Here is a 13,806-nt window from a genome sequence, read left to right as displayed (position 1 = left end):
AAAAGTTGCGGCTTTCAAAGGAGGTTCAGATGAAGCTACAACATAGTTCCAAAGAGGAGATCTTCTAGGCCACGCAAGTCAATCTTTACTTCTGCAGTTGCAGCTTCAAATTCAACAGCTTCCGGCTTCACATGTGTGAGAGAGAGAGACCCATTTCAGCGCAGTAGAGAAGAGACTCATATCTGCGCAGTAGAGAGAGAGATGTGATGAGATGAGTGAGTCCAAATGAGGAAAAGTTCTCTTATATTTATACACAACATTGGTGGGTGAATAGATGCGACTGTTGGGCTTCTGAGCCTACATGAGTTGTAGGTCGGCTTGATAATAATTCCATAATCAAAATAAATTCATATCTCCATGAATACTTATCGGAATCGGATGATCTTTATATCAATCCTACACCTCTCGACGAGAGGAATCTAATAAAAATATTATCAGCCATGAATAAGATGACCCACATGAAGTTTTTCCCTGGTTTCCAATTTTAACACTCCCTCTCAACCATGGAGAACTTCATCTGTAATCTGTCTATCGGTCGTTACTATTCATCCATCAAATGCATTGCCTTGTACAGCCTAACCCTTGCCCTGCTCTGCTCTATTTTTCCTGTTCTGCTTTGTCTTGTTCTGCCCTACACTGATCTGTATTGTTTTGTTCTGTTCTGCTCTGCTTTATTCTACCTGTTCTGCTTTCTCTTGCACTGATCTATACTGTTTTACTCTTTTCTGCTATGCTCTTGCATTGTTCTATTCTGCTCTACTTTTGTCCGAATTATGAAGAAGAAGAAATGATCGAGGATGTATCATACTGACTCAAAGTCAGTCTTAGAGTATGTACCACTGGTCCCAGACCAGTCTCAACCAACCAGAAGTCAGCGTCATAGTGAGTACAACTCCACTGTTCCTAGACCAGCATCATCTTCCACTGACTCAAAGTCAATCTCAGAGTGCGTACCACTGGTCCCAAGCCAGTCTCAGCTGACCCGAAGTCAGCTTCATAGTAAGTACCACTCCTACCACTGGTCCCAGACCAGTATCATTGATCCTAGATCAATGGAGGTCATCCTAGCGTAGGGAGTACGGTAGTTACAATGATGCGTCCACCGGTACTACTATGGTCCCTAACTTCATTTCCCTGCTCATTGATCAGATGAGAGGTACTTCCCATGAGTCCCAGACTGCATGGGTAGGATGCCTCGACAGGAGAACTAATCAATCATGTCCTCACAGGAGAACACATCAATCCTACTACAATTGCCATGGAGAACACATCAATCCAGGCCTCACAAGAGAACACATCAATCCTGCTACAATTTCCATGGAGAACACATCAATCCAGGCCTCATAGGAGAACTAATCATCCTGCTACACAGGAGAGAGAATCATCCTGTTCCACAAGAGAGCGAATCATCTTGTCCCACAAGAGAGCGAATCATCTTGTTCCAGTGCGCACCATCAGGGGAGGGTGAGTCACCCTGTGGTCGTCTGCACATCAATCCAGGCCTCACAGGAGAACTAATCATCCTGCTACACAGGAGAGCGAATCATCCTGTTCCACAAGAGAGCGAATCATATTGTCCCACAAGAGAGCGAATCATCTTGTTCCAGTGTGCACCACCAGGGGAGGGTGAGTCACCTGTGGTCATATGTTGCTCCAGTAATAACCACAAGCCCTCAGAGCTCCCAGAGCTCAATGTATGCAACATTTAGGACCCTTGTACAAGGGTTTCTTACCGACTCCAAGTCGTTTGGGAAAATCACAGATTAGATCTTTCCTCGGGGCTTTGACAAGGTGTATCAACCTGTACATCATCTTAATGCGATGGAGCCTCCTTGCTCATCAACTTACCATATCCAAGATGATGTCTATCTGCTGGAGAAATCAACGAATACGGGATTCCTCAATAATCGAATCCCACCTCTGTTTGTTATAGAGAATCACAGTGGTATCCAATGTAAATCCAAACAGCTCACTGAAGAGATTTTGCAACCAGACTACCTCACACGAGGTTATGCTAGCAACAATATATCCTGCTTCGGCGGTGCTCAAAGCCACCGACTTCTGCTTCCTGCTCATCCAGGATATCGAAGCAGATCCCAAGGTGAAACAACACCCAGAAGTGCTCTTACGGTCCACCACACTGCCTGCCCAATCAACATCAGTATATCCAAGTAGTCTCACATCTCCGGCAGTGTATCTTAATCCATGAGCGATTGTGTCCTATAAACATCTCAGAAGATTCCTGGCATCAATCCAGTGAGGCTCAACCAAATATGAGCTCACAATGCTAACTGCAAAAAAATATGTTCAGACGGAGGTTCACCAAGAACATCAATGCGAATGAGTTTATGAAACTCAAGGTATTTCCCAAATCTGGTCCGACATCACTACCATATAACTTCTAAAAGTTAAGATCCTCGAGGTGGTCACAGGCTTGCAGTCCATCGTACCAAATCTTTCCAATACCTTTACCACATATTTCCCTTGAGATAGGAAAATTTCCCTTGGCTTCTGCCATGCTTCAAGTCGTAGGAAGTAGTGCATCAGTCCTAGGTCTTTCATTTCAAATTCAGAGGCCAGCTCCCTCTTACATTTGTGAATGAAAGGGTCTGCACCTGTTAGAAAGAGGTGATCCACATACAATACCAGTATGAGAGGCTTGTCATCTTCAACCTTAAAGTAAAGGTTAGGATCGGCTTCACTCCTAGTGAATCCCAGCTTTATCAAGTAGCTATCGATCCTCTCATACCATGCTCGGGGTGGTTGCTTCAGCCCATAAAGAGCCTTCTTCAAGCTGCATACATAAGATTTTCGATCATAAATCTCAAATCCTTCGGGTTGCTCCACGTAGACCTCTTCTTTGATCGAGCCATGCAAGAACGCAATCTTGACATCCATCTAACGTAGGTTCCATCCTTATGAAGCGGCAAGGGCTATGATCGAGCGGATGGTCGTATATCTGGAAATAGGTGCAAAAATATCATCATAGTCTATACCTTCCATTTGGGAGAAACCTCGAGCAACAAAACGAGCCTTATACTTTTCCGTGCTTCCATCTGCTGCATGCTTTATCTTGTAAATCCATTTTGAAGTAACAATTGTCTCGTCCAGGGTTTGGGAACTACTTCCCTGACATCATTCTCCATAATAGACTCATATTCTACGGTCATAGCATCCTTCCATACTTGATGCTTGACGGCATATGAGAATGATGAAGGCTCATTTTGTATGATCGTGCTCATGATGGTTAGGTATCCTTGATACCTATTAAGTTTCTTACTTTGACGAAAGGTTCCTCAGGGTGCAACATGTCCTTTAGCATCATTAAGTATCCCCCTAAGCCATGAAGGCCTCTTCCTAGAAGAGGAAGGCTCATGTGGATGAGAATCTATCAGGTCCATGGGTTCTTCTACATCAGGCATTGATTCATCATCCTTTTCTTTCGGTTCCCTGGTGTTGGCTTCTTGAGAGCTCTTCAAAGTCGAAAGATTGTTCACCTTGCGGTGAACTTTTCTTTAGGAGTCTTGGAACCCAATGCTCGATGAGGGCATCGATTTTGTACATATACGACGGTGATTGTAGTTTCAGCCCATAGAAACATCAGAAGTCTTTGATCATCTAGCATGGCCCAGACAGCTTCCATCATCGTGCGGTTCTTCCTTCCCACCACACCATTCTGATCAGGAGTATGTGGTGTAGTAGTCTCCCTCTTAATGCCAACCTCAGGTATGCCTGAGTGAAACAATTGTAATATATCAGTGGACTTGCTTTGGCTTGAGGGGAATGGTCCCCTTTTTAGCTTTCCTTCAGCACATCCTGGACATACACCTTCATTCTCTAATCAGAATTCGGGCATCCCTATCACCATTTGTCTTACACCGAGTATAGCTTTATAATGAAGGGGGGAAAACCTCTAATGCCAAAGTTCGGACTGAAGAGATATGTCATAAGACATGACACCTAGCAGACTTCCATCGACCTGATATAATGAATCAACACTAAACCCAAGAGTAAAGGCATCTTTAACATTATTTTTCCATATACATACCTTGCCATCGCTGAAGGTTACCTTGTAGCCCTTGTCTTTCGTTCCTGAGATGGACACTAGGTTCTTTTTGAGGTCAGGTGCATTTAATACATCCTGGAATTTCTGGCCTTTTTGAATGCTTGTCCTCTTCCTTGATTCCCAGCTCTCCTCTTACCTTTGTTGTTGAATTTGTCATTCCTTTGATTGCCATCAGAGGGATTTCAAGTTGCACCACTGCATACTGTACCATGCTTCTCTGATCATGATTATCATCATGCTGCCCATGTCCATGATTTTATCCATCATAATGCTGCTCAAACTAGTGTGCATCATCATCATGCTATCCTATATGTTCATGATCTCATGTTGCCCTTTATGTCCATGATCTCATTCATCATGATGCTCATGATCTCATACATAGTGACTTGCTTTATCGCAAATGTAACATCGTCATTTTCTTCTAGCCTTAGGTCCAGCCTTTCCTTTTGATTTAGTCCCGGAATTATTTCTTTTCTTTGCATGAAAAGAAAAGGCAGCAGGAGGCATTTCTTACACTTCTTCCCTTGTTTCTTCTTGAATGCATCTAGCCATTAATTCCTTGAAACCAGGAATTACATTATAGTTCAGAAGAGTAGTCCTGAACACATACCATTCAGATGGTAATCCTTCAAGAGTTGTGAGTGCCATTTCTCTGTCAATAATAGTTTCCCCAATGGATAGGAGATTGTTCTTGATCTCTGTGATTCTTAAGAAGTATGCTTGCATACTTTCATCTTTACCCTTCTTGATTTCCCTCAGCTTATTTCTAAGAAACAAAACTTGATTTGCATCATTAACTTTAAATAAACTCACCAGTTTGTCGTAGATTTCCTTGGAGGTGTCTAGATCAGAGATGTAGGCCACCAAGCGCTTGTCGATAGAGTCCCGGATGATCTTCTTTGTTTTGACTTCTCCATTTTTCCATTTGTTCCAGGCAGCAGCAAATGCATTTGATGAAGGCTCAACAATATTGCCTCTTACATGGTCCAACACTCCTTGATCTTCAAGGGTTAGATCGATAGACATCTTTCATCCGTGATAGTCAGCTTTCTCACGAAGCATGTCTTCGGCAGGAAAGAGTGTTGAGGACCCCATAGTTCTTTTAGGATAGCCTTGCCAATCTTCTCTTCAATGATTGCTCTTGCTCTTGCTCAGGCTTTGTCTTCACCTTAGCTCTGATACCATGTTAAGTTATGGTATGTTCTATGCTTATAACAATTTACTTCTTTTTCTTATTATATTCCACCGGTTAGCAATCACATGTACATAAAGTAAAGTGCAGATAGAACATTAAGCAATCGACAGAAAACAAGCCAAGACAAGAGACACAAGATGTGGCGGCTAGCCAGGGACAAACCCCACAGTGTGTGGGGAAACCCTTTGATCAAATCTTCTTTTATCTTCAATAATTCAGCAGAGAGAAATAGTACAATAAATCTGATTCTTATCAGCAGTAGCAAACCCTAGATCAGTAGCATCAGCATTAGCGGCTTCATTATCAAACTAGGGCAGACCATACCTCACAAACCGACAGTCGGATTGACTTCATTCCACCACCAAAAGTTTCAACTTCCAGAGGAGGTTCAGATGAACCTACAATGCAGTTCAGATGAGGAGATCTTCTAGGCCACGCAAGTCAATATTTACTTCTGCAGTTGCAGCTTCAGTTTCAGCAGTTTCCGGCTTCAAACTAGGGCAGTCGATATCTTGCAAACCGTTCGTCAGATTGACTTCATTCCACCACCAAAAGTTGCGGCTTTCAAAGGAGGTTCAGATGAACCTACAGCGCAGTTCCAAAGAGGAGATCTTCTAGGCCACGCAGGTCAATCTTTACTTCTGCAGTTGCAGCTTCAAATTCAACAGCTTCCGGCTTCACATGTGTGAGAGAGAGAGACCCATTTCAGTGCAGTAGAGAAGAGACTCATATCTGCGCAGTAGAGAGAGAGATGTGATGAGATGAGTGAGTCCAAATGAGGAAAAGTTCTCTTATATTTATACACAACATTGGTGGGTGAATAGATGCGACTGTTGGGCTTCTGAGCCTACATGAGTTGTAGGTCGGCTTGATAATAATTCCATAATCAAAATAAATTCATATCTCCATGAATACTTATCAGAATCGGATGATCTTTATATCAATCCTACACCACTCGACGAGAGGAATCTAATAAAAATATTATCAGCCATGAATAAGATGACCCACATGAAGTTTTGCCCTAGTTTCCAATTTTAACAGTGATCCATTGAATAGGTTGTTGATTGGACCAGACACGTTGGGAGATATGGAACATGAAATGTAGGTAATCAATACGAATTTGAAGGAAGAATAGGATATACAGAAAATTTATGGAGATCATAACAAGTTTTTTAAGGTGTTTTAGGTTGGGGAACATGTGTATTTGCGCATCAAGCCCAAGAAGAGATCCTTGAGGATTGGATCATGTGCCAAGTTGGCACCTTAGTTTTATGGACCTTTCAAATTCTTGAAAGGATTGGACCAGTGGCCTATCGACTTGCACTCCCTCTAACAATGAAAGTCCATGATTTTTTCCATGTGTCATTGCTTGATAAGTATGTTAAAGATTTTGATCATGTGATTGACTAGTTTGTATTGTAGTTGGAGCCAAATGGAGAATTCCATCTAGAACCTCATTGTATATTGTAGAGAAACATGCTCATTCTTTGGAACTACGAAATCAAGAAGTTTAAAGCTCCATGGGAATGTTTGATGCTTTATTATATGTACATATGTATATAGAGGTAAATATTGCTATGAGATGTGTTATAAAGATCCAATCAGCGTTATGGGGGTCAGGTTGTTATCATTGTTATTTTGTTATGTGTCATGTTGGTTTGCTTCTCAACACGTTGATCATTGTAAATATTGCATCGAGCTAATCTATAAAGCTCCATGTGAAGTATGTTTTTCTTTTAGCAGTGTTGTTCATTGTAGGTGTCATTGAACACCGAGGATGGTATTCCCCCAAGGGGGAGAGTGATGTAATAGTCCTGGTCAAAATTCCATGTAAATAATGTTAATAAAGGAAAAATAATAACCAAGGTCATTGGACATGTATTCCAAGTTGAATCTTGGGAAAAACATCCTAGTATAGGTGTTCATTTGGTTTATTTTGGCTAAAGGAATTTGGCAAAGGAAAAGAAAAAGGCTTAGGCTTTCGAAAGGCATGAGGCATTAATTGGAATTTTATTTATGAAAATAATGGGAATTAAGAGAAAAGGAAGGTGAAAGGTCACAGGTTGCATGTGAGGAGGAAAATGAAAGAAAAATAATGGAAAATTGAACAAAATAGAGGCCTCATTAATAGAAAGTCTTCTGAGGATCATTTGGTACCCTTTTGTTAATTCAGTTTTGGAGCTCTCTCTCTATTCTCTCTCTCTCACTCTTGGACACTCAGAGTGTTCTTGGAGAACTCTAGCATTAGATCAAGAAAGAAAATGAAGGACCAAGAATACACAGATCAAATAAGGAAGAGTAGGATCAAGCGACTACAATGATATTGATTGCAAGTATCGAGTTGCATGTATTATTTCCTTGCTAGATTTGGCATGCATGGTACATGAATGTGTGTATCTGGTTCTCTTATTGTAATTGACATGGCTTTTATGAGGTGTGATAATGTTTTTCAGCCTTTCCTTTCCATTTCTGGATAGCCATGGTGTGATGGGTTCTCTTGTATTTGATTGAGCTAGATTTTCAGATGGTTTCAAAATTGAGTGAGGTGGTCTCTGGAAGAAAGAAAACAAGGCCTAGGAATCCATGAATTAGAATGGGATTGTGGTAAAGCCATATGTTTTGTGCCTTGGTGGGCCTAGGAATCCTTGGCCAATGAATGGCGAGCTATAGAGTAAATCCTAGAGGTGTGTGACCTCGATTAGGCCTAGCAATTCTTGACCAATGAATGATGGGATATATCGTAAATCCTAGAGGGTGGACTCTTGATTAGGCCTAAGAATACTTGACCATTGTATGGAATGATACACATTAAAGTTTAGAGACTAGGAGACAAGAAACTTCCTCACAATGTAAGTGGAGAAGTCTGGTGGCATCCATGTTTGTTTAGGTCCTAATGATCTCGTGGGGATTGTAGTGACTTGAATACTAGCCCTCAAAAGTGGCATGTAATCTGGGGTTGTTGGCTCAAAACTTTCTGGAAAATTCCATAATCGCTAGAATACCCTTGATATGGGAGTGATTGAAAGGCTTTGGTCGCATGAATTCCTTCTGATGGGAGCAATTGAGGCTCTAAGATAGTGAAAAGTTAAGTTATCTCAAGGGTTAAGAACCTAGAAGGGCTGGTTACATCGCGAAGGGTTTGTAGCTTCGGGGAAAGGTCAATTTGGTTTGTCAGTTCCACTTCCTTAACTATACTTGGGGTTTTGAATCACATCATAGTAGCCTCTCATCACATTATTACCCTAGTAGACCAGTGATCTTGGGAAAATGTGGGAGGATGGTGTTACATAGGATAACCCATTGAAGCCACAAGCAAAGAAAAACACAAAAAATATGAAGAAGGGCATAGGGAAGTAGTGTGGGTTCCACAAGAGCCCCAATCACAACAAAAGTGATTGTCATGCCAAGCAGTCACTAGTGGCTAAGCTAAAGGCTTCGAAGTCAGATGCATGTTCTAACTTAGAGTCAACCCCAACAATGGGAATGACAAAGGGAAGAAATTTTTTTGATGCAAAGACCATTTCCACCATTTCCACCACCATGGTCTAAAAGATTGTGCTTGAAGACCCAGAGGAAGTGGAGTATCTCTTCCACTTATAGATGTGGCTAAAGTGGTAGTCATGGTAGTTCACTGTCGACAATGGGAGCCAAAATATCCTCATCTCAACAAAATTCATTAAGCGGTTGGGCCTACCGAGCACTCCGCACCCACAACCATACACCATCAAGTGGCTCAACCAAGGATGAGATCTTCGTGTCAACCAGCAGTGTCGCCTTCCCTGCAACATTAAAACCTTCACGGATGAGGTATTGTGTGACGTTGCTCCTCTTGAAGTTTGTGATGTATTATTAGGCCAACCATACTTTTGGAAGTGTCATGATGTTTATGAGTCTAGGCCTCACACTGTTATTATTACTTTGGGCGATAATTTATACAAGATACCAATGGTAGCCCCACCTACCACCATATCTTTGACCTATGCTAAGCAATGTAGTAAGATCATCTCCCAGTCTAACACATTTTATTTCTTACTAGTTTGCTCTCAAAGTAAGGGGAAGATCATGGCCACATCCATGGCCCCCAAGAAGGGTCCCTCCACATAGAAAACGTAGGTGGAAAGGGTCGTGGAAGAGTACAATAATATCCTCCCCTCTCTGTTGAGTCTTGAAAATGTCATTCATTTCCATTACTTTCACTATTATGTCCATTATATCACCCCCATTTCACTACTATGTCACCACATTTATCCCATTTTCATTATCATTGGGCCACATTTATGTTTTTCCAATCTTTATTAATTGTAAGCCTTTTAAGTGAATTTGTGGTTAAAAATTAGAAAATAATGTGCATATGCTTATACCTAACAAATGGGTTGAGATTGTTGACATGTGTAGGTTGAAAGGAGGCTTCTAGAAGACCCTTATGTGGCACTCTAAGGCCAAATTCGAATTTGAGTGGAAAGAATCATGGGATCATGAGGATATGTGTCACATCTCCTAATTATATTGTAACGCTAAGAAGACATGTGTCTTATCAGTTCCTATTTTGATTAGGACTCTAGAGGTAGAGGGAGAGATTCATGGACTCTCATTAATGAGATGGCTTCTCATCTTTTTGTATAAATAGGAGATCTCTCTCCTTCATTAGTTATTCTTTTAGCTTGTGAGTCTTAGCTTGTTAGTTCTTAAGCTTGTTAGCTTGTGAGATGGCTTTGGAAAGCTTTGGAGATCTTTGTTGCACTTTGTAATTTTGAATATTTTGAATAAAGCTTTGATATTCTCAACATGGAAGGAGATGTGAAGTAGATGTCATGGAGCATATTAGAATATAAGGTAGAGTAGATTTCATTTTGTAATTTTTCTTTTATTTCATTATGTTATTTGATTGCTTTCAAGTTTGATAAATTAGATTTTCCATTCATGCAATTTTAATTCATGTAAGTGTGTTCAACCGGTTGATTGTAGATTAGTTTTTCTTTACATGTTTTTGAATCAAATAGTGACATGAGATTTACCTCTCTGCTGACTTTGTTTCCTTTAGCTTTTCAATTTCAGTTATGCTTTGATTTCAGTCTTATTCATTTGCTTTGTTAGTTAGTTTAGATATCAGATTGCTCAAGTTATTGATGATTACCTTCGAAAGCCATAGTGAGACTAATTGGCGAGGGGTCAGACTATGAATTGATGTGATTTGACTTTAAGTTTACTTTTCTGCAATTAGATATCAGGTTTCTCAAGTTGTTGATGATTACCTCCAAAAGCCATAGCTTAGACTACCTGGCGAGGAATCAAACTATGAATGATGTGATTTGATTTTACTTTTTATTGGTTTGTAGTTTTTTATTTGTTTGAGTGTAAAAGCTTAACTTTTATTTCTGTATTTAGACAAGCAGCAGAGACAGTGATTTCGTGATCAATATTTCATCTTTTGTTTGATTAAAGTAGCTGCATACTTACACTTTTGTTTAAGTACTAATTCCATCAATAACATGTTTTAAGATCTTTTGAAGTGCTAAGTTTTGGAAGTTACCATTAGGGACATAGACCTTGTCTTGAAATCTACATCCATACTTAACCTTTAAAAGTATTCTTAAGACTTTAGAATAGGATTTCTATTTGCATTAGATACTTTAGGAGATAAACAAGAACAAAACCCCAAAACAAAACAAAAAACTATAAAACAATGAAGTAAGAAAAAGGTTAACTAAGCACAAATGGTGCACCACACTTCATCAGTTTACGATACCCGGATTGATAATTTATGTAGAGAAATTTAAGAGGTTAAATTGACTAGACACTCACCCACAGGGGTACCTTTGCACTATCAAGTCACACATTTAATCAATTTGACTCTAGAGCACCTCTACCCAATGGGTCGATATACCGCCACTCCATTCTAGAAACTGAAGAGATCAAGTCATATATGCAGGAATTGTTAAAAAAGGGAACATCCAGCCGAGTTCCTCACCCTATGGGAGCCTGTTTTTACTTGTACAGAGTAAGGATGGGACCTGGAGTCTCTGTATTAGTTATCGGACACAAAAAAATCACTGTCAGGAACATTTATCCAATCACATAGATTGATGACCTTTTGGATCAGCTCAAGGGGGGAAGTATTCTAGCAATATGGATCTGAAGTCTAGCTATCACCAGGTTTCAATAGAGCCCATAAATATATGGAAGACTACCTTCAAATCCAAGGAAGGACTTTTTGAATGGTTGGTCATGCCCTTCGGGTTCATAAATGCCCCTACTACTTTTATGAGGCTTATGGATGACATCTTGCAGGTATTCACCAACTCGTTCATGGTATTTTATCTAGAAGACATCCTTTTATTCAACAAGAGTTGTGAAGAGCACTTTCAACACATTTGGCAAGTCCTTCAAACCTCGTGGTAGTACAAACTGTTTGCCAACTTGGAGAAATACATCTTTGGCATGAGTCACGTCCAATATTTGGGTTACATCATAGATGACCAAACCATGCATGTGGATCTAGCTAAGATCCAAGTCATTCAGGATTCACCAACCCTGACCACTCTAAAAGAGCTTCACAACGTTCTGGGCCTTGGAAGTTTTTATCGTAGGTTCGTGTTGGGATTCTACCATATCACTTTGACTTTGAGTCATATTACCAAGGGTAGAGTGAAAACAAAGTTTTCCTAGTCTGAGTCCCAACAGAAGGCATTTGTTGAGCTGAATTACCTCTTTTTCTCTGCACTTATACTCACATTTCCAAACCTACAATATCCATGAAATTAAGACAGATGCCTCTAACTATGCTATTGGTGGAGTCCTTACCCAGGATGGGCATCTAGTGGCCTATCATAGTCAGAATATTTTCGATACAATTCAGTGGTACCCCACATATGATAAAGATATGTATTCTATCATGCAAACTTGTTGAAAATGGAAAAATAACATTCTGGGGGAGGAGAAAATCATCCACGTCGGTCACTAACTTATTCAATTTATACAGACATAAGGGAAGTTGTAGAAGATTTCCATCAAGAGTGGTTTATGTTGTGTGTGGAGCCTGATTATCTCATTGCTTATTTAGAGGTTTTTGTTTCTAGTCCTATTGGATCCCTCTTCCTAACGGGGCAGCAACGCCACCCATGGAATCTTCATTAATGGGGTCCAGCGGGTTGATGATGACTTTTATGAGCCCCCCCATGCCATGGGTTCGAGGGAAGCTCCCCCAAAGCTAAAACTAGATGAAAAATTTCCTTCTAAAATGTTATAATTTCATAGCCAATCTTGGCCATTCAGTAGGCAGATGATCTGACATTAGAAGTTATGTTAATTTATTGATTTCTTCCCTAGAAGGTAGCCCCTTGATTTATATGAGGGAATTTTACTACGGTTTTGGATTTTTTTTAAGCGAGAAAGAGAGAGGAGATTGTGTGAGAGTGAAGAGGAAATTATAGCAGATATGTTGTAGGTTGTATCTCTTCATTTTGTTGGATAATATAAAAGGAAGGACTAGTTATTTATCCATGGGAATACCCCAAATTGGGTGAACCAACTATATCTGTGTCTCTCTTGTTTTATGCAATTCTATATTTGTATTTCCGCAATATTTTTTGTACTTCATTTCTCTGTTAAATAACTTATAATGAATATTATCATAGCCAAAGGTCTATTTAGCTAATAAATGTGCAGGAGAGAAGGGTTCTTGATTTGAGCGGGAGCAATCACGGAAGATGGTAGGTTTAGGGTCGAGAAATTTAACGGCCAAAAATACCAGCTGTCGAAGATGGAGATAGAAGATTATCTCTATCAGAAATATTTGTACCTACTATTGGGGAAAATTGATTGCCTATCATTTAACTTGTCAACCAGAGGGTTTTTTAAACTTGTGAAGCATGCGTGTACTGTATGTGATAGAAATTGTTTTTCAGTTTAGATCAATCTAACTACAAAATAATGAAAACCAATTCATCTAATCTATGAAATCGAATAATGAAAATGAAATTCAAGTAACCTGTGAAATAAAAAACAACGAATGTATGCTTAGTTACTCCAGCATTCAATTACGACATGTTACCTTCTTGAGATGATGTTTAAGCAACTATTTATACTTTAACTTATAATGTCCTAGAAAAGCAAGGAAAGTGTGCAGAAAATAACTCAGTAATTGCATGTATCAAATATTCAACCATTCAATCTTGAAATATGATTAAATCAATTTCTTAGAATGATCTTTAGGAATATCAGTTAATGCAATTAAATGAGAATCTTAAAAGCAAATATAAAAGCATGGAAAAGTAAAGCTCAATGATTGCATAGGTTGAACATTCAATCACCCAATTTGAAGTCACCTTCTAGGCTTGATCCTTTATTCAATTATATAATGAATTGATGGTTTGATCTAAGAAAGTAAATAACAGAACATGAAAGGAAACTAAATAAATATGATCCCTTGCCTCAAACTTAATCCAATTAGAAAATACATAAATCTTCACTATTGAAATGTTTTTAGAAAAAAGAAGATTATATAGTCATTCTAAAACTAATAATAAGAAAGTAAATGAACTTTAAT

Source organism: Pinus tabuliformis, chromosome 5_2 (assembly GCF_031772625.1).
Source record: "Pinus tabuliformis cultivar Carrire ecotype Pingquan chromosome 5_2, CPIR1, whole genome shotgun sequence".
Classification (NCBI taxonomy): Eukaryota; Viridiplantae; Streptophyta; class Pinopsida; order Pinales; family Pinaceae; genus Pinus; species Pinus tabuliformis.
Note: the sequence above shows the minus strand (reverse complement) of the source record.